The 23,651-nt window shown below is 40.4% G+C and overlaps 1 non-coding gene and 1 pseudogene across 1 annotated transcript; both read left to right on the top strand.

Annotated features, from left to right (window-relative positions):
* The first annotated feature begins 97 nt into the window (after positions 1-97).
* Positions 98-23,651, top strand: part of LOC125174466 (40S ribosomal protein S27-like) — a 38,215-nt pseudogene continuing 14,661 nt past the window's right edge.
* LOC125147106 (U6 spliceosomal RNA) lies at positions 9,670-9,774 on the top strand. Its single transcript, XR_007145009.1, has one exon. It is a non-coding gene; the product is annotated as a U6 spliceosomal RNA (small nuclear RNA).

Genomic DNA, 23,651 nt, shown 5'->3' with positions numbered 1-23,651 from the left:
CGCTGCGAGCTCAGCTCCTCGCTGCGCACGCGCGGCTGCAGGCAGAGGCGTTTGTGACGGTCGCGTGGGTCACATTTCTCGTCAGCGCGGGCCAGGTTGAGACCTCCCGAGGGACTCTGTGCTGGAGGCACCGCGAGTAGTCCTGGGGAAGGCCATAAAGGAGTCAGAAAGAACGGTTCTTTGCACAGTTAGGGTTGAGTAAGTCGGCCCCGATCCCCAAATTCTTTACTTTCAGAAGAAACGGCATTTCCCATCTGCGGAAACGCTTGGGGCGCCCAGAGTGTGCGCACCTCTTTGGTAGCTCTCGCTCGCTGGAGGGTGTAGATTGGAGCAGTCGTCTGAATGTTTTAGAATGTTTTAGAATGTTATTTCTACCCTCCGGTAGAAATAAGCCTTTAACAAGACATTTTGGCCAAACGTCAAAATAAGCTAATTTTGCCTTCCAGGAGGAGGAGGTTTGGGTAGGTTGCAGGACCGTGGTTCACAGGTTTTCTGGCTTGAGTGTTCAGAATGCATTCCCGAGTCCCACTCCTCAAAAGCGGTTCATTCGGACTGGGGATGGAACCGGGTAATCTGCATTTCAGCAAGCGTAGCAGGTCTCACCTGAGACCCCTGTACTTGATTACATTACTTGTTTTCTTTAACAAAAAAGTTGACTCCTTGATCCTTATTTGGCACGGATTTAACAATTAGCGATTCACAGTTGAACCACCTTTGTTTCTGAACTAGGTAGTGCAATCAAGGGAGAATTTGTGCCCAGTGTGTTTACAGAGACTTCTGGTGTGAGTTAAAAATTCCTGAACGGTAGGACGAGCTTTAAGACAATGTTAACGTCAAACTACTTATATTTTAAAATGGCGATTTAAGTCAGAATGCTATCTGGTCAGCCTTTTGGTGGTCTTAGCTATGAAAAGCCTTCGCAGGGTCAAAAATGAGTTCCAAATCCCTAAGAAAAATACAATTTATACAGCAGGGAAACTTGCGTAGGTGCAGATTTCTCTTTAATTAAGATGAATCTTTTTGTATACTTTTCACATGTACATTGTTTAAAATGTGATGTCTCTAAGAAAATAGGACATCTGTATTGCTTTGTTAGGGTAATTGTAACAGTTGATATCTTCTTAGAAAACAATGTTGCTCCTATATAAGACAAGTTGAGTACAGAAAAATATGTACTATTAGGCTGGGTGGGTTACTGTAGAGGTCAAGATGACAGTGCAAACATCAGTCAGTGCTATAGAAATATTACAAAATATATATAGAAATAGTCCCCTTTTTGAAAGTATGTCTTTGTTCAGGAACAGATTTTTCCCCTTCTTCCATGTTACACTGAGAGCATTTGAAACTTCCTATTCATATAATGTTTTCTGAGCATTCACATAAACCCAAGATTCTTCTGCCTGTCACCTGATTCACCTTTTAGACACCTGTTTTCTGGAAGTATCCCAGGTTATTGTTTATTTTCCTTTGATTCCCATGTTTCTGTCTTGTACTTTTCTAATTTTTAAGACTTTTATCATGTTGAAAAATATGAAAGATGCCCCTCATAGTAAGAAAAGAAAATTTTGAATTTTGACTTCTGCTACATTTGCTTATTTTGTGAATGGTTAGGAAATTCAGGTTCTGCTAATAGTTATATACAAGGCTTTTTTAAAAAGTAACTGAAAGGGTTTTTTTTTTAACTCCAAAAAAAGTTACTAAGTTACTATCTTAATCAGTGCTGACAAAGGAATAATTTATGATGTGTAGGGCAAATAAAAATTACTGGCTCCCACACTTAACTGCTTAGCTTGAACAAACCTAAGACTCATTTACTGAAGCATTCAACATGTCCTCTGTCAATAGAGCAGGTAAGAAGGGGGAAACTTGTTTGCTCTCCTTGGTTTATAGTTCATGGTCTAATCAAAGTCCATGAATTGTTTTCACCTCTCTGTTGGATTTAAGTTAGCTTCAGCAAGAGGTAAATATTTACTTTGTTTAATATTTATTAAGATCGCATTTTGACCCACAAGAGATATTGGAAATGGCTGAGAATAAATATTCCCACGCTTCTAGTTGCTTTGTGATCTGGCCATTAACTGATAGCCACAATGGACCTTTTTTTTCGTTTGTTTCTAAACCTGCTTGAACTTCTAATATAACTCACCTTTGTCAAGTTAATTTCTGCACCTCATGTGGCTTTTGGTTTAAATGTCTCAGGAAAGCCTTCTCTGACACCCTCAGCCCCATGAAGTTACCTCCATCGTTATTTTTAGTGGTGGTACTTTATTAAATGCAAATGGTGGTTTGATAATTTTGTTGAGTTAATGGATAATTCAACTAGGAATCTTAATAACAATTTCTACTAGGTTAATGTCGAGTGTTGGCTCTTTAACAGCTGGATCCTCAAAGAACTCTTAGGAGTGCTCTTATGAGGTCGGTTCTTCCCATATTACTTTACTTATTTTTGGCCATCTAACTAAAGTGTAGAGAATCAAGATGTGAAGATTGACATGACCTCATCTTCCCTCCATCAATTCTACCATCTCTGTATATCTGAACCTATAAATATTGCCTGCCTTCTTATTACACACAGGAGAATATTCCCTCTACTTGTACTTTTGTGTATTTCATTCAGGACCTTGATTCTTCTGTTGCATCCCCTCCTTTATCTCTCCCCTCCCCCCTTGAACTGGATCATCCTCCCTGCACACTAAAATGCCTCGTTATCATGTATCTCAAGAGAAAAGAAAATGAAAGACTCTTTTTGACCTCTCTTCCCCTCCAGCCACTACTTACTTTTTGTGTTCCCTTTTATAGCAAAATCTTTCCGAAGAATTGTCTAACCCTCCATCTTGACAATTCCAAAAGGTAGATTCCTAGTTCTTATTTTAGTCTTTAGGTAGCATTGACATACTTGGCTGCTTCCACATTTTTGAAACTTCTTTTTTTCCTCCAGGCTCCCAGAACCTCTCACTTCCTGATTTCCTCTCACTGGCATCTCAGTCTACTTTGCTTTATCTTATTTCTCTGACTTTTAAATATTAGAGTTGCTTACAGTTTAGTCCTATGTTCTTTTCTGCCTGTACTCTCCCTAAACATTTTCATCCATTCCCGTGGCTTTAAATGTCATCTTTAGTTTGATGAGTCCCAAATTTATAATTCCAGCCCTAACTTTTTGAATACCAGACTGAATATTCCTTTTACATTATTGTGGAAAACTTCAAGTACATAAGAGTACAAATAATAGAGTGAACTTCTATCAAACCATTGCACAGTATCAACAGTTATTAAATTAATACATACATACTTTGATTTTATTCTGAATTTTGTTTCAGAAAACTTATATATATATAAGGTCTCTCCGGGAGAAAGATACAGAAAGTTGAGTGCTGGGAAAAGGAGGAGGAGGAGCAGAGGGCTTTTTTGTTTCGCAGAGAACCCTGGTACAGAAGCAGTTGAGTGAACATGGGGAGAGGAAAGTGTGCTTAAAAAGGAAAGATTTACTGAAGTCGTAGGTATGTCCAAAGCATCTTTCTGTTTTGTTTTGTTTTGTTTTTTAATTTATTTTTCTTGGTGATGTCTACGCCCAACGTGAAGCTGGAACTCATAACCCCAAGATCAAAAGTCCATGTTCCTGCATCTGAGCCAGCCAGGCGCCACCAAAGCATCTTTTAAAAAATCTCAGTCACCTAATATAGTCTGTATTTCTGAGACCAGAGTGGAACCAAGGAGGTCAATTACTTTTTTATAAGAAAAAAAAATACTTTAAATGTTTAATTGCTGGGGGAAAAAAAGCCCACTGAAAATAAGTTGCTCTCAGAATATATTGTCTGCAGTCAAATAAGGATGATAAATGGTAGGAAGCTCCTGGAGAGTCATGAAAGCAAAGCATGGAAGTCTACGTTATCCAAATTTTGCTGATTATCTATTTAGCATACTGTTTATTAAACACACTAAAATATTTTTAAGGGCTTTCACAGCTATGTAAATCTCCCCAATTCTATTATCTTCATGAAGTCTTTCAAATTCCTTAAGATAGTAATGCTTTATAGAGGCCAGTTTTCTTTCATTTTATCTTGCAACATTTGCTAGTATTTATTAGTTGTACTTCAGTTTCTCTATGCTTATATGCTGATGATTCAGTAGGGGCCTTCTTGTGAATAGGATAAATCAAAGTGAGAATTGTATATTCTACTAGAGTAGAAGCAAGTGCTACAGTAACAGTGCATCAGTATGGCTGATGGAGTTTGTTGCTATTTTCAGCATTTTGGTATTAAAACTGATGTGGCAACAAGAGGAGGAGGAGTGACAAACTGGCAAACTTTAGTTGCTTTAGTGAATTTGTGGAATTGTAATTTAAAAAGACAGGAGAGGGGCGCCTGGGTGGCTCTGTCAGTTAAGCGTCTGGCTTCGGCCCAGGTCATGATCTCGCCGTCCGTGAGTTTGAGCCCCGCGTCGGGCTCTGTGCTGACTGCTCAGAGCCTGGAGCCTGTTTCCGATTCTGTGTCTCCCTCTCTCTCTGCCCCTCCCCTGCTCATGCTCTGTCACTCTCTGTCTCAAAAATAAATAAACGTTAAAAAAAAATTTTTTTTTAAATAAAATAAAATAAAAAGACAGGAGAGGACTTGGCATATAAAGAACAGGAATATAGAGAACTTCAAGGAAACTAAAATCCTGCAGAAAAAAATATATATACTGTTTATTTGTGTATCTTTTAAGTGGCTGGAAAATACTGCCAACAAGAAAGTAATGTAAACTTGATACCTTTTTATTTTTTATTTAAAAAAATTTTTTTTTAATGTTTTTATTTTTGAGACAGAGAGAGACAGAGCATGAGTGGGGGAAGGGCAGAGAGAGAGGGAGACAAAGAATCTGAAGGAGGCTCCAGGCTCCGAGCTGTCATCACAGAGCCCATTGCGGGGCTCAAACTCACACACCGCGAGATCATGACCTGAGCCAAAGTCGGATGCTCAACCGACTGAGCCACCCAGGTGCCCCTTGATACCCTTTTTAAAGAAATACTGTAATTTAATACTTGTTAACTTTGCCAACATCCAACATCCTTGTTTGCTTTTCTTGGGAGTCTGAACTTGTTTTTTGTATTTTTTTTTTTTAATGTTTAATTTTGAGAGCAAGGAAACTCAGGAGCCCTCAAGATCATGACCTGAAGTTAGACTCTTAACCGACTGAGCCACCCAGGTGCCCCTGAACTTGTATTCTTGGTTTAGAGAATAAGGAGTGGTGGGAAGAAGGAAGGTGGTGTAGGAGATTGACACTGTGTGCATTTCATATCATTTTGGAGCTGCAGAGGTATTACAGGTTAAAGTGGTTTAACCTTTGGTCTGAGAAGAGGACACAGAGAGCCAGAGGATAATTAAACTCTAAAGGTATATCCTGGAAGTGGGTGGGGTTAAGACAAATTTAGGAAGTAAAAGTAAATAAATCATTCAACAGTTTGAAGCAGTGTTTCTGGTAGAGAATGCCAGCAGAGCTTAACTTTTTAATAGAAAAAGTGGTTTTGCCCTTTCTATTTTAGGTTACGTTTTAGCACCTTTAACGATATATTCTGCAATTTATTGGGGGAAAATTTTTTAAAGATTTTATTTGCTCAAAGAAAGCAATCTGACTGCAGAAGCCAAATCTATAAGCACTTTAAAATGTAAACTATGGGATAACTTCATGACTACCAAATTGTAACTGATTCAGCTTCTTGTTTCAGTACTTGATCTTTTCCCAAGCTCCAGTCTAGTGCCAGCCAGGATCATTACACACCCCCAGGGGTATTTCGTTCTTTTGGCTGAAGGGCTGTCCTGAAGTCTACACCCTTTACATTAACTGTCAGGACACCCACTATTCCTTTGTCAGATACGTCATACTGCTTATGTATTACTGTTTATTTATTTATGGACAAAACAGAAGTTGTCAGGGTAGAAAATAACTTAAAAGACGAACATATAATTAGTAACTTCATTTGGTTAATAAAACTATCCATATTTTAAACCTAGAGGACGTTTCATTTTGTATATTCCTGTATCATTTATCACTGATGTAAAAGAATGAAAAAAATCAGAAATAATTATTTCGTTGTTTGCATTTGGGTGATAGATTCAATATTTTTAATATATGGTAGGATGACTGTCTTTTTTTCATTCTTGAAGTTGACCTATTTGCAGGCTTCTATTCCATATACACGTTAGGTTTTGTTAAATTATTTTAAAATTTTATTGAGATTGTATAGATTAATTGGGATGCTTTTATATCTTTGCTAATTGTATGAGTCTGCACGCAGTTGCAATAAATAGATCTGGCTATTTCAAGTATATAGGGATTTAGTATAGGGAATTGGGGCTTAGAATATTATTTAAAAGGCTAGAAGAGTGGACTTTAGCCTAGGCCATCAGAAATGAGTCCTAGGATAGTATAGCAGAGCTAGACTGTTAAGGGAGCTGTTGCTATTGCCCCTACCGGTCAGGTGGATGGAGAATCAAGACCCCAGGACTAGAATTATCAGTGTTAAGGATGGACTACCATGGCTGCAATGTAAGAATCAAGAAGATACTGTAATACTCAATGCCCACAAAGCCAATGACTGTGCTCTAGAAAGCCACTGCAGAAAATAACTCCTATATTCACCACCATGCTTGCCATCCAAAAAACAAAGCAGCAGAAAGAAGGCTTTGGTTTTCCACACTCCAGATCTTACTTACATGTACCTAATTGGCAGAAATCATTTACTTCTAGAACACTTAACTGCAAGGATATCTGGGAAATGTAGTTCTTAACTTTTCAACATTTATAGTACAGAAAGTAAGCTTAAAAGAAATTTGAATAAATGCTGAGTGCCAGTCTACCTTATACCGTGAATATAGCACCACTATTATTTCAAATATTTTATGTATTTATTTTACTTACATAATTTTTAAAAGATTTTTAAAACTTTATTTTTGAGAAAGAGAGGGAGAGAGAGAGAGAGAGAGAGAGAGGGCAAATGTGGGAGGGGCAGAGAGAGAGGAGACACAGAATCCAAAGCAGGTTCCAGGCTCTGCACTGTCAGCACATTGCCTGACACAGGGCTCGAACTCACCAACTGTGAGATCATGACCTGAGCTGAAGTCGGAGGCTCACTAACCCAGCCACCCAGGGGCCCCTTCCTCAACATTTTTGCATCTCAGGTTTTCCTTTTCAGTTATTTTATTGTTATTTTAAAAAAGTGTTTATTTACTTTGGGGGAGGGGCAGAGAGAGGGGGACAGAGGATTGGAAGGGGGATTTTCACTGACAGGCTGACAGCAGTGAGCCCAATGTGGGGCTCGAACCCACGAACCGCAAGATCATGACCTGAGCCGAAGTCAGATGCTCAACGGACTGAGCCACCCAGGCACCCCTTATTGTTTTTTTTATTCAGGTAGAGTTGACACACAATGTTACATTAGTTTCAGGTGCACAACTTAGTGATTTGACAAGTTTATATGTTACCCTCTGTTCACAAGTGTAGCTACCATCTGTCCCTTTACATCACTATTACAGTACCATTGAGTGTATTCATTATGGTGTGCCTTTTAATTTTTTTTTTTTTTTTACGTTTATTTATTTTTGAGACAGAGAGAGACAGAGCATGAACGGGGGAGGGTCAGAGAGAGGGAGACACAGAATCTGAAACAGGCTCCAGGCTCTGAGCTGTCAGCACAGAGCCCGATGCGGGGCTTGAACTCACGGACCGCGAGATCATGACCTGAGCCGAAGTCAGCCGCCCAACCAACTGAGCCACCCAGGCGCCCCTATGGTGTGCCTTTTAATCCTGTGACTTGCTCATTCTATAACTATCTCCCTCTCCCCTCTACCCATTCTGCCTACCTCTCCTCCCTCCACTCACTCTCCCCTCTGGCAATCATCATTTTGTTCTCTGTATTTATAGTTCTGATTCTGCTTTTTGTTTATTCATTTTTTTGAAGATTCCATTTATGAAGGAAATCATACGGTATTTGTCTTCCTCAGTCTTACTTAGCATCATGCCCTAGGTCCTTCCATGTCATAATTTCATCCTTTTTATGGCTGTGTAATATTCCTGTGTGTGTGTGTGTGTGTGTGTGTGTGTGTGTGTGTGTGTACACACATTTTCCTTACCCATTTTTCTATTGATGGACACTTAGGTTATATCCATGTCTTGGCTATTGTAAATTATGCTGCAGTTAACATAGGGGTGCATAGATCTTTTCAAGTTAGTGTTTTTGTTTTCCCTGGGTAAATACCCAATAGTGGGATTATTGGATCATAGGGTATTTCTATTTTTCATTTCCTGAGGAACCACCATACTATTTTCTACATTGCCTGCACCAGTTTGTATTCTCACCAACAGTGCACAAGGGTTCCATTTCCTCTACGTTCTCACCAACACTTGTTTTTCATCTTTTTGACAAGACAGGCATGAGGTAATATTTTTGGGGGATTCTGATTTGCATTCCCCTAATGATGAGTGATGTTGAGCATCGTTTCATGTGTCTGTTGGCCATCTGTATATCTTCTTTGGGAAAATGCCTATTCAGGTCCTCTGCCATTTTTTTAATCAGATTGTTTGGGTTTTTTTGATATTCACTTATGTAAGTTTGGATAGTAACTTCTTATGTGTCATTTGCTATTACCTTCTCTCATTTGATATAGGGTGTCTTTTTGTTTTATTGGTGGCTTTCCTTGCAGTGCAAAAGTTGTGTGTGTGTGTGTGTGTATGTGTAGTCCCAATAGTTTATTTTTGCTTTTGTTGCTCTTGCTTCAAGAGACATATCTAGGAAAATGTTGATATGTCTGATGTCAGAGAAATTATTGCCTGTGTTTTCTTTTAGGATTTTTGTGGTTTTAAGTCCCATGATGCGGTCTTTAATCCATTTTGAGCTTGATTTTGGGTATGTTATTAGAAAGTAGGCCAGTTTAATTCTTTTACTATAGCTGTCCAGTATTGCCAGCACCATTTATTGAAAAGACTGTCACTTCCCCATTGTATATTCTTACCTCCTTTGTCATAGATTAATTGACCATATAATTGTAGGTTTATTTCTGGGGTCTCTGTTCTGTTCCAATAATAAATATTTTTTGCTATAAAATATTAATCAGGTGGTAGTAATATTTTTCACCCTCCTGAGTTTTACAGAACTGAAAATTTCAATGTTATCCTCCCTTATTTTCTCTGACCATACAGTCTGTTGTGAGCTCAGATCTGCTGAATACATGAAGAGAATGACATTTGCATTAAATCTGTGTCGAAAGCACAAATCATGGTTATAATTTGAGTATCATGGTTAATTTTTATTTTTTTATTTAAAATTTTTTTTTTAATATTTATTTTTGAGAGAGAGAGAAACAGAGTGTGAACAGGGTAGGGGCAGAGAGAGAGGGAGACATAGAATCTGAAGCAGGCTCCAGGCTCCGGGCTCCTAGCTGTCAGCACAGAGCCCCACGTGGAGCTTGAACTCATGAACCATGAAATTATGACCTGAACCAAAGTCAGACTCTTAACTGACTGAGCTAGCCAGGTTCCCCCTGTGGCTAATTTTTAGATATTGTTCTTCGCTGTTGATTCAAACAAATGAGGAGTAGGTGGTTTTATATACTGATTGTACTCACTAAAACAGAATCATGGCTTCATATTTCCATTATAAATAGCCTTTTCACGTACATTATCAAGACTGAATTGAGCGTTCACTTCGTCAGTACTTACACTAAAATTAGAACAATACAGAGAAGAGCAACATGGCCCCTCTGCAAGGATAACATGCGAATTTGTGAAGGGCTCCATATTTTCTTTAAATTTTTAAAAAGTTTTGGGGCGCGTGGGTGGTGCAGTCGGTTAAGTGTCCGAGTTTAGCCAGGTCACGATCTCGCGGTCTGGGAGTTTGAGCCCCACGTCGGGCTCTGGGCTGATGGCTCAGAGCCTGGAGCCTGTTTCCGATTCTGTGTCTCCCTCTCTCTCTGCCCCTCCCCCGTTCATGCTCTGTCTCTCTCTGTCCCAAAAATAAATAAACGTTGAAAAAAAAATTTAAAAAAATTAAAATAAATTTTTAAAAAGTTTTTATTTTTGAGAGATAAAGTGTGAGTGGGGGAAGGGCAGAGGGAGAGAAAGAGAGAGAATCTTAAGCAGGCTGCATCCTCAGTGCAGACCCCAATGTGGGGCTCTATCTCCCAACCATGGGATCATGAGCTAGCTGAAATCAAGAGTCAGATGCTTAACTGACTGAGCTACCAGGTGCCTCCCCCACCCCCAGTTTTTTTAAAAGACTGAATAGGAAATCTTCACAAACTATGGTCAGTTATTCCAGTTTCATTTCGACTGCAGTCCTTGGACAAATAGATTTGAACCTGTTTGCTTACCTGTAAAGGTCCTCAAACTTGACTGTGAGTCACAATTTCCGGGAGAGCTCAAAGAAACAAATGTAGGTAGAGGGCCACGCTCACTGAAGGAGGCTGGGGCCAGGGCTTCGGCTTCTGTGTTTTTATTAAGTTGCCCCAGAAATTTGAGAACTATTGTCTTAGTATGCTTCTATGGATTGATTGATCTTCATACATTTTATTTATTCATTTATGTGCATGTATATAAATGAACATGAACCAGCTAGGAATGGTCATGTAGTGCTGAGACCTCAGAGATGACAGAAGCAGCCCTGCCCTAAAAAGTTCTCAGTTTAGTGGAAGAGACAAACTGTTAATTGCATTGTGGTGTTTTGTGCTCTGAAACAGATGGGATGCTGAGGCAGCAAGAAGGAAGGGCATCACACTTCTCCTGGAATTGCACATCAGGGAGTATTTCGTTGGTCTGAAGGGTTAGAGGAATCAACTGAGTAAGAGTGAGAGGAGAGCATTTTAGGCACAGAAGAATAAGGAGGCACAAACCACAAGGAATTTGACAAGCTAGAGTATTATTTCCCAAACCATGGGACACTTCCCTCACTAATCAGATTTTAGTGATTTAGGTGGTTCATGGTGGATAAGTCATTACATAGTGATAGAAATCTCCTACCAATTCTTTTCTGCATCTTTTGTAAGAAGAACATCTTTTTGGCTGGCTCTAGTAAGTAACAGCTTTGTAACATTTGCTAATTTCCTTTTAAAGAAAGTAGCCTTGGGGGCGCCTAGATGGCTTAGTCAGTTAAGGGGCCACCTCGATTTCTGCTCATGACAGAAATCCCCACGTCAGGCTTTTTGCTGTTAGCACAGAGCTTGCTTCAGATCCTCTGTCCCTGTCTTTCTGCCCCTCCCCTGTTTGTACCATCTCTCTCTGTCTCAAAAATAAACATACATTAAAAAAAAAAAAAAAGAGGAAAGTTGTCTTAATCTCAGAGCTTCAGCTGGCAGCATCATCTAGGTAGAATTAAACACTTATCTTCGCTATATGGCAGTTGAAGCTAACTTGCTAACTGACTTTTTGGTAGAAATATAAAGTTTCCTTCTAAAATAATCTATTGGAATAATTAAAATTGACCTATATAAAAAAATATTAAATAGCTAGTTCATTTGTTACTTGAGTATGCTGAAAATTGTGAGGAAAGTGTATGAATGAATTTTTGAAGTTTAACATGGAGGTCAGTGGCAAGAGGTAAGGCTACAAAGACAAAGCAATTATGAGGGAACCTGGAGGCAGTGCTAAGGACCTTGAGTTTTATTATAAAGTGAGTGGAGGTGTCATGAAGATGTTAAACAAGAGAAAGTTAGACTTGGAAAAAGCCACAAAAGATAATGCCAGAGTGAAGTGAAGAGGCTGGTAAGGGGGAGAGAGGTAGAGGGAATTCACAAATAGGTTTGGCTAACAATAATCCAGAGCTGTTCTTGATGGACTTGTCTATTCATTAAATCAATGGAGACTTCTGAAGAGGGTGAGGTTGATCACTTTAGGAGCTTTCAGCCCCATTTAACTGATAGCTGCAGCTTGGGTATGAACCAAATGGCTAGTTTAAGAATATAAAGCATGACACTTCCACAGACTGTTAGTTACAGAGGTAATATTCCATGCTAAAATTTTTATAAGAAATTTGGAGTATAGCAAAATTACTGCTCTCTGATAATAGGTACCAAAAATATGTACCATTAAAAATCAAAACAAAAGGGGGGGTGCTTTGCTGGCTCAGTTGACCAGTAGAGCGTGTGACTTTTGATCTTGGGGTTGTTTGAGTCCCATGTTGGATATAGAGATTACTTAAAAATAAAATCTTCAAAAAAATTAAAAAAAAAATCTTCTTCCATGTAACTTGAGTGAAATATTTCATATTACTCCCCACTCCCCCAACATCTGGGTGCACAACTCTTGTCAAGTCATGGTTCCCACAGAGATTGGGCCAAGAGTGAATGCCAGGGGCTCTAAACAGTGACCACGCTGGGTCATAGAACCAGATGCCAGACATCTGTCTTCTGTCAACCAGGATCAAAATGAAGTCCTATGCACTAGATGACTTAACATGTAACATATAACCTAAGCAAAGATTGCCCTGTTGCCTATTGAGCAAAATCTCAATTATAAGCCTTTCTTTCTCACCTTCTCAATAGCTGTGAAGATATGGGCCCTGGCAAAATGGCCTTGTGCTCTTGGTTGGTTTTTTGTTTTTTTCTTGATGCTGGCCTGCCTTATTATTTTTTTTTTTTTAACATTTATTTATTTTTGAGACAGAGAGAGAAAGAGCGCATGAACAGGGGAGAGTCAGAGAAAGAGGGAGACACAGAATCTGAAACAGGCTCCAGGTTCTGAGCTGTCAGCACAGAGCCTGACGCGGGGCTCGAACCCACAGACTGTGAGATCATGACCTGAGCCGAAGTCAGATACTTAACCGACTGAGCCACCCAGGCGCCCCTGGCCTGCCTTATTTTTTCAAGTATCTTTTTACGGGGGGACTCCTGGATGGCTCAGGAGGTTAAGTATCTGACTCTTGATTTCAGCTCAGGTCCTGAGCTCATGGTTGTGAGATCTGCCCCTCCCCCACTCACATTCATTCTCTCTCTCTCTCAAAAACCAATCAAACAGTAAAAAATAAAAATCTGTTTAGGCTCTCCTTCTTTCTTTGTCCTTAGACTTTCCACAGGACCTTCTCCTTCTGAGCCTCCACGGTTGAGTTTCTGCTGACTTTTGAATTTATATCACAAATCCTGGCTCCTTATTCCCCGTTCTATATTTTCAGATGCCTTTTGAATCCATTTGGTTGTCCTCAAGTGTAATGTAACCCAACTTAAATCTTCCTAGTGAATTAAATCTCTTTAAATAATCCCATATTTGGCTATCAGTTACTGAGGCTGATAAAATGACACACTCCAGGCTATTTGGTCTGCTGTTCAACGATTTGGGTTCACAGAAAGATGAACAATGTTAATTGATTGTGCACCCACAGAATAAAGAAGCCATCTTTTGTTGCTTCCAAATTTCCCTTCCTTCCTTGGAAACCCTTTGGGAGCGGAGTTGTTGAAAATAAAAAGATCACTAAATTTCAGATTTTTGAGGATAGGACTATTAAATGGAATACTCATGAGGAATACTGAACAGCTTTAGTTGCTTGTGAATATACTAATTAGAACCTTACAAATTCCAAAATATATTGGCTACTATACCAAAGTTCAATTTTTAAAAATTTGTATTTGGGGCGCCTGGGTAGCTCAGTTGGTTATGTGTCTGACTCTCGATTTCAGTTCAGGTCATGATTTCATGGTGGTGAGATCAAGCTCCGAGTCAGGCTCCATGCTGGGCATGGAGACTGCTTAAGATATTCTCTCTCTCTCTCTCTCTCTCTCTCTCTCTCTCTCTCTCTCGCTCCCCCCTCCCCCTCTCCCCCCCCTCCCTCTCCCCCTCTCCCCCTCTCTCTAACTTGTGCGCACAAAAAATTTTTTTGTATTTACATGCTTTATAATAAAATTACCAAATCAGTCTCACCTTCTGCTTATCTGTCATAAATAAACAATAGACATTTTTCAGGGAGGTCAGAGTAGAATTTCATGTAGATTTATGTTTATGGCCTTTCAGTGTATAGTACCTTAATGGTACATACTTAATGACTGGTGAGCTGATGATAGAATGTCGCATAATTTATATATATTTACATATAGAGCAAACATTACAAAAAGGAAATAAAACACATTTCTTCAAATAAACACTAATTCATAATTTAACCAAGAAAATAAAAGTTGCACTAAAAATACTGCTATAAGATTAGTGTCTCAGATTCAAAATCATAACCAGCAAGAACTATAACAGTCTCCCTGAGAGTGGAGTTTGAGTAGGGAGAGGTGATGGGTTAAGGCCCCAAATGGGAAAAGCAGCTTTGAATGAGAAACCAAAGAGGGGTTCCTGGACCCTGGATAGAGAGTCATGGAATTAATGAACTGGGCAGTGTTGATTTTACAAAGTGAAAACCCTTCTGGTTGCTGTTAACAGAGACAGAACTCCATCTGGCTTAAGCCACAAAAGACATCAAGAACTCCAGGGGTTCCTATGATAGCTTCAGGCTTGGCTAGATCTAGGTTTTCAGGGATACCACCGAATACTGCCTCTCTCCTTTGGTTTTACTCTCTGGTAGCCTTGGCACAGGTTATGCCAAAGAGAGACTTCACAGCTCCAGGCTCACAGCCTGGCAAATGTCACTCTTAACAGAAAAGGATCTCTTCTCAGTTCCAGCAAGAGTCCCAGGATTAACTGTGATTGGCCTGACTCAAGTGCCATGTCCACTGCTGGACAAGCCTGGGTCATTTACCACCACTGGAGCTAAGCAATGGGATTCTGTCATTAGAAGATAGACAACAACCTGGGGTGGAACAAAAGCAAGAAAGGGGACACGAGGACAAGAAAAGAAGATGAATAAACTAATTTCAAATTTTGGCTGAGATTCATCCTGGCAAACCAACAGCAAAATGTTTTCATGCCAAAAAGCTTATGATGCCTTTAATTCAGAGTTTCTCAACTTTTAAAAAATTATTCAAAAACAATTATTCCTCTAAAGAGCCTTTCAGACATGTTTTTGCCTAATCACCTGCCCATGAGATTAAAAAAAAATTTTTTTTTTCAACGTTTATTTATTTTTGGGAGAGAGACAGAGCATGAACGGGGGAGGGGCAGAGAGAGAGGGAGACACAGAATCAGAAGCAGGCTCCAGGCTCTGAGCCATCAGCCCAGAGCCCGACGCGGGGCTCGAACTCACGGACCGCGAGATCGTGACCTGAGCTGAAGTTGGATGCTTAACCGACTGCGCCACCCAGGCGCCCCTGCCCATGAGATTTTAAACACCACACACGGTATGCTTATTTACTATATGCATATTTGTGCTTTATATATAAGAAGAGTAAGTATAAAGCTGACTATTTAATGCAGGGTTAAGAACAACAAAATAAAATTTTAAGTTAAAATTTTAGTTAAATTGATAATCAGGGGCGCGTGGCTGGCTCAGTTGGTAGAGCTTGTGACTCTTGATCTCAGGGTTGTAAATTCGAGCCCTACGTTGGGTGAGGAGATTTAAAAATAAAATCTTAAAGAAAAAGCTATCAGCATTTAACTTTATAACTATATTTGCTGAGTAACTTTTAATATGATTTACTTAGAAACTGTAATGTATCAAATCAATATACATATTAGCAATTTTAGAAGTATATAATAATAGCAATGTAATCAATTTAAAAAGAAATCATTCAAAATGGTTCTTTTTTTCAGCAAAACAGTAACAATTGAAGAAAATTAAATTTCCTAAGTATTAAGTTTTGCTTGATATGAGAAAATGTCTTTTAACTAGATGCTAGATGCTTACTCAAATATTGTTGACACTTCTTTTCAGCCCTTGGCGTAGTGAATGATGATTGACTAACTTTTGTAGGATTAAATAGTAAAATACAAGCCATTAAAAATTTTTTTTAATGTTTATTTCTTTTTGAGAGAGAGAGAGACAGCATGAGTGGAGGAAGGGCAGGGAGAGAGGGAGACACAGAATCTGAAGCAGGCTTCTGGCTCTGAGCTGTCAGCAGAGTGCCCGATGTGGGGCTCGAACTCATGAACTGTGAGATCATGACCTGAGCTGAAGTCGGACGCTTAGCCCATTGAGCCACCCAAGCGCCCCAAAATACAAGACGGTTTTAAAAAAAAATACAAGCCTTTTTTTTTTTTTAACTTCCCAAGGCTCAAGTCACACACTAGCACTGAGCATCCAACATAGACAACATCCTCAAGGCAGCCAATGGCAGCCAACAGTACAGCAGGCCACCACTCACAATATGACTTTGAGATTGAGCAGTTGAGAGAGAGTCTTCAAATCACAGCCCCCTATTCACCATGTAGTACTGATCTGGCATCCATTTGTGTATCTTCCAAGTTAATGCCTATGTTGCACACGTGATGCCCAATAAAGCTCAACAAGAGAAATTATATACTAAGGAATAAGATTTTCTTGGAACTACTGGGAGGAAAGGGAGGGAGGGAGGGAGGAAGAGAAAAAGAGAGAGGGAAGGGAGAGGAAGGGAGATGATGTCTGAAGAACTTGCCTTGTGTGGAGCAAAAAGAGTCCCCTCCTTTTCCTAACCCAGGAAACCCCAATAAACCCTTTGAGAATCAAAAAAAAAATTTTTTTTTTCTTGAGTAGGGTGGAGCTTTGAAAGGCCTGAAACCCTTGTAATCCCATACTTTGCACAGTATGTCTCTTGAGGGCACTATCACTCCCACTGGGAGTGGATATGCTAACATGTAGCCTAAAAAGCAACTTTCGGGGCGCCTGGGTGGCTCAGTCGGTTAAGCGTCCGACTTCGGCTCAGGTCATGATCTCATGGTCCGTGAGTTCGAGCCCCGCGTCGGGCTCTGTGCTGACAGCTCAGAGCCTGGAGCCTGCTTCAGATTCTGTGTCTCCCTCTCTCTCTGACCCTCCCCCGTTCATGCTCTCTCTCTGTCTCAAAAATAAATAAAACATTAAAAAAATTTTTTTAGAAAAGCAACTTTCTCCTCCTCACGTTGAGGTGAACTCTATCTTCCAGTGAAGTTTACTAATTGGCTCTGATGTTTCCATACCAAACAGACTTAATCTCTTTTATAACAAATCCTCAAGTATTTGATAACTGAAATTTTATTCTTTCTGTACTGACTAGTTTCTCTAAGCTTTTTCTTTCTGAGGCTAAACATAACCACAGGTTCCTTGAACTGCCATTCATTTGACTCAGTTCCCCTATTGCACACACATTCTTTAGGGGAAGGCCCTACGTCTTGTCTGGTTGCCCTATTTGGATCCACTCCAATTTGTTGTTAAACTTAGGTATCTATCTGAACGTGGTATCTGAGCCCAAATCGAGGAAGGCGATCTCTTCGCCTGTTTTGGATGGTGTTCGCCTATTAGCAGAGTCACCAGGGCAGCCTGACTAGCTTGCTGATACCTATTGAGTAATAAACGGAAATCCCTAAGCCTTTCTTCACAGGTCCTGTTGATAGGTTGAGTTCTTCCTCCATCCAGTTCTAGTTTTCTGAGACTTACGTGTGATTTTCATTTGCACCTATTACATGTCCTCTTGGGCTCTTCCACTTGTTCCTTCATGTTGAGACATTTGAAGATCCTGATTCTGTTATCCAGTTCATTCATCCATCCCATCCATTCATTCATTACTTACACTTGCTTTTCTGAAGATACTTTCATAAAAGAACAGAAACAAAAGTCCCTATGAGGTAAAAAGAAGAAAAGTTTCCAGTTCCTAGAGTTAATATGAGTGCTGAGACTGAGCACATGAAGTTCACAGCTAAGCTTTGTCCCCAAGAGGCTGTGTTCCTCCTTCATGCGTCTCCTGTTGCAGGGAGAGAACGGATGTAAAAGGGTCATCTCAGGAATTCCTCTATAATGGCTTTTTCAAAATAAATCTCCTTGGCACCTGAGATCTAATCACCTACTGGTGTCAGTGTGCGTTGGAAATTGTAGATGTTAGTGGAGTAACAATCTTGTAGAAGTTAAAAACAGCGTCCTTTTGAAGCCCATTATACATAAAGTATTTTATCATTCTGGCCATGTTAACATATGTTAACAATGTGACATCAAACACTGAGTCAATCAACAGTATAATTCGGGGGGGAAAAAGACCTTGCTACTGATACTCTCTATAATGAAGGCAAAAGAGTGTTTCTGACTTGAATTATTTGGACATTTAGCCCAGTTCTCCACTCAGAGAATGGACCTGGCTTATGAGAGTTAATTCATACCATTTGGAGGTTGAAACAGTTATAAAGCTGCTTTGGAATGTCCTAAATTGTGCCTAAGAGACCTGTTTTTGACAGATGTGTTCATGTAGTCCAGTCAATTGGCATATGGAATTTTTATGTACAAGCTATGCAAAAGTTTCAACATGTAACATTTATTAGTGCTTCCCCTGGCACAGAGAGACAGATGGTATACACATTACTTGCAGAAGCAGGCTTTGCAGTGGCTTACAAGCCTGACTTTGCTCAGTTACCTAGGTCACTTAACTGCCACCACCCCCACCTCCCCACCCCCCATCAACACACACATGCATGAGAGGCCAAACCTTCCCTCCTCTGACCCTAGAATTTGCTATAGTAATTCTCTCCCAATTGCTTGACTTAGTATTTCTCCTTCCCCTTCCTTGGCCCAGATCCCCACCTCCTCTGTCTTTTCATTCCCTCCAGCTGGTCCATGCTGAGGTAAGGAAGAACACTCCCCCACAGCTGTTCTCAGCCCCCACCCATCCCTAATGTTAGTCTTGGCAGCATCCAGCCCGTTTCCCCCACATTAACCCCGAGCTCCTCCTCCCTTTAAGTCTCAGCTGCAGTAATGAAATGCCCAGTTGCAAGAGCTGCAGATTAATCTTCTGTCCCAGTTCTTCTTTTTTTCTTTCTTCTTTTTTAATGTTTATTTTTGAGAGAAAGAGAGTGGGAGCAGGGAAGTGGCAGAGAGAGAGAGAGGGAGAGATTCCCAAGCAGGCTCCCCACTGCCAGCACAGCCCAATGTGCAGCTCAAACTCACCGACCAGGAGATCATGACCTGAGCTGAATTGAAGAGTTGGACATTCAACCAGCTGAGCCACGCAGGTGCCCCTCTATGTGTATTTTTAAAAGGTATATCTATGGAAGTGAAAAACTAAGTCTGAATTCTATTCTTTAGTTGCCCAGAGAAGGAGAGAAATTCAGAAGCTCAGAAGCTACTAATGGTCGCAGTGAAAAAGGAAGTGAGTTGGAGTGACTGGGGATTTAGCCAGGGAGCCTTTGAACATAAATTAGCAGGAAACCGTGACAGCTTCAACTCCTTCAACCCTTTTGGGGTCCCCGAAAGGCCCATTTCCCCTCTGCTCCACTTCTTTGGCCTCCATCTAGATCTTCACCCTAATCTTGTTCTAGCATCTTCCCTTTTCTTCCCAACCTCTTGTTTTAGATGCAGAAATATAAAGGAAGGGGATCCCCCATTTCTTTACAGTGGTGAAGGTGAAGGGTAGAGGAGAGATATAATGAAGTTCTAGACATACCCATTTGCAGGTTGAATAGTGCTATTAGAAACTCCTTAAACAGAAAGATTGGGCTTACTCAGTAGGCCATAGAATATGCTAGAAAGAGAACTGGCCCAGGAACCTGAAACTTTCCTTCCAGGTGCTCTGTACCCAGCACTTTGGGCAGATCACGTAACTTATGTGCTAGCTTTGCAAAGCATCCATTTATATACCTTTCAAGTAGAAATTATGATATCTGCTCACCTCACGAGACTGTAGGGGATTTTGGATTATATCAACAGGCAAATAATGCTTTGAAAGACACAAAAATACAGTGTATAATAAAGGTCGTACCTTAAATGAGTGAGAAGAATGTGCACACATGGTCCCTGACTTATGCTGGTTTGAGCTGTGTAACAGACCAGGATACTCACTCTTGCTAGCAGGTGAAACATAATCTGACAGGAGGCTTTAGCATGGGATAGGGAAACTGAAAATGCAGACTTCACTGGATAGTGCTAAGAGGGAATGTAGACTTTTAAGACCCCCAAAACATATCTTCGGAATCTTAGGGTTCCAATGTTACACAGTAAGCATGGACCCTTCCTGAGGCCACTTACCAGGCCCAGTGGTGAGGCACTGGCTGGCCACCACTTGCTATTTTCATTTTCCGCCACTTCTCTCAGAAGATACATCAATGCCTTTTCTTGGACTCTAGCCTTAAAGTACTCCCCCAACAGGAGAAATCATGACTGAATAACCCAAATTCATTGATTTTTCTCTTCCTACCTGTGATTTTAAGCCTCTTGAAGGCAAGAATTGCATCAAGCTTATTTTTATATCCCCAGTGCCTACCCCATGGCCAGGTTAACAGTAGGCACAGGCAATGATTATTGAATAAAGGAAAGAACAGCTGCTAGAGAGATGAACAGCAGTATTCCTACAACAGTAAGTGGAAAAGTAAAGCTTTGACAAAATATTTCCAAAATTCAGTTGGAGAAATAAATGTGCAATAGTCTAGAAATGTTTTTTTAAATGTTTTTTCTTTTAAAATTTTTAATGTTTATTTTTGACAGAGGAAGACAGACTGCAAGTGGGGGGAGGGGAGCAGAGAGAGAGGGAGACAGAATCTGAAGCAGGCTCCAGACTCCAAGCTGTCAGCACAGAGTCCAATGCTGGGCTCGAACTCTCAAACTGCGAGATCACGAACTGAGCCAAAGTTGGATGCGTAACTGACTGAGCCACCCAGGCGCCCCTAGAAATGTTTTTTAAATGTTAATAAAGAAGGATTGAAAAAGCTCTACCAGATACCACCTAATATAAAATTACGGAAATTAAACCAGTGTGGTAGGGGCATGAGAATTGAAGGTCTAAAAAGACCAAAAGAAGGTCCAGAAAGAAACATGAGAAAAATTGATGTATAATAAAGGTGATACCTTAAATCAGTGAGGGAAGTATGTACAGATGGTCCCTGACTTATGGTGGTGTGACATAACAATTTTTTCAACATTAGAAGGTGCTAAAGTAATAGCATTCCGTAGAAACTGTACTTTGAATTTTGAATAGTGATCTTTTCCTGGCTAATGGTACCCAATACTGCACTCTCTTATGCTGCTAGGCAGTAGCAGGGAATTGCAGCTCCCTGTCAGGCACCTGATCTCAAGGGTACTAACCACCATTCCAGTTTTCACTTTCAGTATGGTATTTAATAAATTACATGAGATCCTCAGCACTTTATTATAAAATAAGCCTTGTGTTAGATTACTTGCCCACCTGTAAGCTAATGTAAGTCTTCTGAGCACATTTAAGGTAGGCTAGACTAAGTAAGCTAGGATGTTCCGTAGGTTAGGTGTGTTCAGTGCATTTTTGACTTACGATATTTTCAACTTATGGTGAAATTGTAATTGGGACATAACCTTACTGGAAGTTGAAGATGTCTATCATTCGGTACATGGCATTAGAGCAAACTGGCTATTCGTTTGAAGGAGAGAATTAAGTCTAGAATCCTTTTCCATACCTGACCAAAAAATTTTCACATGGATTTAATGTAAAAAGTGAGACATACAAATTATATATAATAAGGTATGAGTATATATTTTAAAAATCGTAGCATGGGGAACATCTCTCTAAAAATGACCCTGAACGAAGAAACCATAGATGTGACCACATACAACCCCAGTGCTGCAGAAACCAGTCAAAATACAAATTGAGACAAAGTCTTTGCTTATATATGGGAAAAGATGAATGTCCTTAGTAAATAAAGGTCCTCATATATCAGTAAGAACCAGGCCCCAAAAGAAATTGGGTGAAGAAGGTGAAAGGGCAGGGCGCCTGGTTGGCTCAGTCGGTTAAGCATCTGACTCTTGATTTCGACTTAGGTCAGGATCTCACAGTTCGTGAGTTTGAGCCAAGAGTCAGGCTCTCCCTCTCTCTGCCTCTCCCCCAATCACGTGCACTCTGTCTCTGGCTCTCTGGCTCTCAAAGGAAATAAACTTATTAAAAAATGAAAGGGCAATTTGCAAAGGAAAAAAAATCAAATATTTTTTGGATATACGTGTTCAACCTCAACAGCGACTAAGGACATGCCAATTAAAATAACGAGATTTTAGGGGCGCCTGGGTGGCGCAGTCGGTTAAGCGTCCGACTTCAGCCAGGTCACGATCTCGCGGTCCGTGAGTTCGAGCCCCGCGTCAGTCTCTGGGCTGATGGCTCGGAGCCTGGAGCCTGTTTCTGATTCTGTGTCTCCCTCTCTCTCTGCCCCTCCCCCGTTCATGCTCTGTCTCTCTCCGTCCCAAAAATAAGTAAAAAACGTTGAAAAAAAATTTTTAAATAACGAGATTTTTAGTTTTACTATTTTAATGGTGAAGACTTTAAAAAGAATATGGTGCTCAATACTGGCAGGGCTCTGGGGAAGCAGGCACTCTCGTGTCAAATGGATTGTTCAGGCGCAGGTGGGAATTAGGATGGGGTGTGAGAGAAGGGGTGGAACAGTCATTGGTGGAGAGCACAGTGCCCGAAGAGGTTGGGTATGTTATTAGTCCTACCTGGCCTAGCTAGAGAGTTGATGAAAGTTCTCTTGGGGTAGGAAGGTGGACAGCAGGAGAACAAGGGAAAAACAGATCCCAGAAGGTTCTAGGAAAGAGTGATTTCTGATGCCATTACAGCTACATTTCCCTTCATAAATTCTTTGCTCATGCCTTTGATTTTTACAGAGCATCCCAACAACTCATTACCCAGCACACATTTATACTGGTTTCTTTTAAAAAATTGTGTTACTTACTTACTTACTTATTTATTTAGAGTGAGCATGGGGGAGGGCCAGAGAGAGAGGGGGAGAGAGAATTCCAAGCAGGCTCCAGACTCTGAGCCTGACACAGGGCTCAATCTCACCGTGAAATCATGACCTGAGCCGAAACCAAAAGTCAGATGCTTAACCCACTGAGCCATGCAGGTACCCCTAAAATATGTGTTTATTTTCAACATTTACATCAAGAAGTGTAATGCAGTGATAGAAAGAAGCCAGGACTGACATTTAAGTGTTGTGCAGATAGCACAGGCACTCCTTGTGGGCAGGGCAGGGTAACAGTGAGAGCTTCCAATCTCAGTTTACTAGCTGTGGGGTTTCAGGAACATCATTTAGTCTCTGAATTTCTTTCCTATATGTTTGTATTTCTGTAAGAGTAATACCACTTAACTTTACAATGTTATTGGAAGGAAAATTATATATGTAAAATCCTTAGAGTATGTGCTCAATGAAAGTAGGTTCTCTTCTTTGCTAAGAACAGCAGCAAAGGGGTCAGTTAGTTACAGGTGTCACTACTCGTTTCATATGTGGTCGTTTTTCCATCCCAAACAAGCTCTGAGGCCTCATACTGCCTGAGGGTCTTGCTAACCCTTGATAAAGGGTTTTGGGCAAAAATAAATTAATTAATTTAAAAAATGAGCTGCTTCCTATTTTGCTGTTCTCCAGGCTGAGAGGAGGGCCGTGGCTCCTGGTACAACATTGATGGGTTCAGTCCAGCAGGGCCGCCCTCCATCTTCCTGGCTGCACAGGCTCATGTGCTATGGCTTGCATAACAACTGGAGATTATATGACCCCATCTGGTGAGGAAATGGAGAACAGAAGGCAGGCAAACAGGAGCCCCGAAGAGCCTTCTAAGTTACTTTAATCAAACTGGAAGGGCAGTCGTCTACTAAATGCAAATGACTATTCGAATTTGGGAATTACCTGTGACCGTCATAGTAAGAACGCAAAACCACATG

The sequence above is a fragment of the Prionailurus viverrinus genome, chromosome A1, assembly GCF_022837055.1.
Source record: "Prionailurus viverrinus isolate Anna chromosome A1, UM_Priviv_1.0, whole genome shotgun sequence".
Lineage (NCBI taxonomy): Eukaryota > Metazoa > Chordata > Mammalia > Carnivora > Felidae > Prionailurus > Prionailurus viverrinus.
This window is presented reverse-complemented; position numbering and strand designations above follow the sequence as displayed.